Source organism: Arachis stenosperma, chromosome 7 (assembly GCF_014773155.1).
Source record: "Arachis stenosperma cultivar V10309 chromosome 7, arast.V10309.gnm1.PFL2, whole genome shotgun sequence".
In the NCBI taxonomy this organism is placed as follows: Eukaryota; Viridiplantae; Streptophyta; class Magnoliopsida; order Fabales; family Fabaceae; genus Arachis; species Arachis stenosperma.
The window spans coordinates 63,156,533-63,158,733 of NC_080383.1; the positions used below are offsets into that span (position 1 = coordinate 63,156,533).

Sequence of the window (2,201 nt, forward strand, 5' to 3'; positions counted from 1 at the left end):
ATCTCTATACTGTGACATAGAGGATTCCTCTTCCTTTTCTGTTCTCTTCTTTTTCATATGAGCAGGAGTAAGGACAAGGACATTCTTGTTGAAGCAGATCCTGAACCTGAAAGGACTCTGAAGAAGAAGCTAAGAGAAGCTAAAGCACAACAATCCAGAGAAAACCTTACAAAGAATCTCGAAAAAGAAAGAGACATGGCCGAACCCAATAACAATTGTGGAGGTGCAAGGAGGATGCTTGGTGACTATACTACACGTACTTCCAATTTTAATGGAAGAAGCATCTCAATCCCTGCGATTGGAACAAACAATTTTGAGCTGAAGCCTCAACTAGTTGCTCTAATACAACAGAACTGCAAGTTTCATGGACTTCCATCAGAATATCCCTATCTGTTTTTAACTGAATTCTTGCAGATTTGTGATACTGTTAAGACTAATGGAGTAGATCCTGAAGTCTACAGGCTCGTGCTTTTCCCTTTTGCTGTAAGAGACAGAGCTAGAACATGGTTGGACTCTCAACTTAAAGATATCCTAGACTCTTGGGATAAGCTGGTCACAGCCTTCTTGGCTAAGTTCTTTCCTCCTCAAAAGCTGAGCAAGCTTAGAGTGGATGTTCAGACCTTCAAACAAAAAGATGGTGAATTCCTCTATGAAGCTTGGGAAAGATACAAGCAGTTGACCAAAAAGTGTCCTTCTGGCATGCTTTCAAAGTGGACCATCTTGGATATATTCTATGATGGTCTATCTGAGCTTTCTAAGATGTCACTGGACCATTCTACAGGTGGATCCATTCACCTAAGAAAATGCCTACAGAAGCTCAAGAACTTATTGACATGGTTGCAAATAACTAATTCATGTACACCTCTGAGAGGAACCCTGTGAGTAATGAGACGCCTCAGAAGAGGAGAGTTCTTGAAATTGATACTCTGAATGCCATATTGGCTTAGAACAAAATGTTGACTCAGCCATTCAACATGATTTCTCAGAGTCTGAATGGATTGCAAAATGCATCTAACAGTACTAAAGAGGCATCTTTTGAAGAAGAAGCTTATGATCCTGAGAACCCTACAATGGCAGAGGTGAATTACATGGGTGAATCCTATGGAAACACCTATAATTTATCATTGAGAAATCATCCAAATTTCTCATGGAAGGATCAACAAAAGCCTCAATAAGGCTTTAATAATGGTGGAAGAAATAGGTTTAGCAATAGCAAGCCTTTTCCATCATCTTCTCAGCAACAGACAGAGAATTCTGAGCAGAGCCCCTCTAGCTTAGCAAATATAGTCTCTGATCTATCTAAGGCCACTTTAAGTTTCATGAATGAAACAAGGTCCTCCATTAGAAATTTGGAGGCACAAGTGGGTCAGCTGAGTAAGAAAATCACTGAAACTCCTCCTAGTACTCTCCCAAGCAATACAGAAGAGAATCCAAAAAGAGAGTGCAAGGCCATTGATATAATCAATATGGCCGAATGAACAAACGAGGAGGAGGACGTGAATCCCAGTGAGGAAGACCACCTGGGACGTCCCTCAAACAGAAAGGAGTTCCCTATTGAGGACCTAAAGGAATCTGAGGTTCACCTAAAGACCATAGAGATTCCATTGAACCTCCTTTTACCATTCATGAGCTCTGAGAACTATTCTTCCTCTGAAGAGGATGAAAATGTAACTGAAGAGCAAGTTGCTCAATATCTAGGAGTCATGATGAAGCTGAATGCCAAGTTGTTTGGTAATGAGACTTGGGAAGATGAACCTCCCTTGCTCATTAGTGAACTAAATACATGGGTTCAACAAACTTTACCTCAAAAGAAAAAAAATCCTGGTAAATTTTTAATACCCTGTACCATAGGCACCATGACCTTTGAGAAGGCTCCATGTGACCTGGGGTCATGTATAAATCTTATGCCACTCTCTGTAATGGAGAAACTGGGGATCTTTGAGGTACACGCTGCAAGAATCTCATTAGAGATGGCAGACAAGTCAATGAAACAAGCTTATGGATTGGTGGAGGACGTGTTGGTAAAGGTTAAAGGCCTTTACATCCCTGCTGATTTCATAATCTTAGACACTGGGAAGGATGAGAATGAATTCATCATTCTAGGAAGACCCTTCCTAGCCACAGCAAAAGCTGTGATTGATGTTGACAGAGATAAACTAGTCCATCAATTGAATGGGGACTACCTTGTGTTTAAGGCTCAA

The 2,201-nt window shown here is 40.8% G+C and overlaps 1 non-coding gene across 1 annotated transcript; it reads right to left on the reverse strand.

Moving 5' to 3' along the window:
* Positions 1-597: 597 nt before the first annotated feature.
* On the reverse strand, positions 598-701 carry LOC130943050 (small nucleolar RNA R71). The gene has a single exon (XR_009071587.1). It is a non-coding gene; the product is annotated as a small nucleolar RNA R71 (small nucleolar RNA).
* Positions 702-2,201: the final 1,500 nt, after the last annotated feature.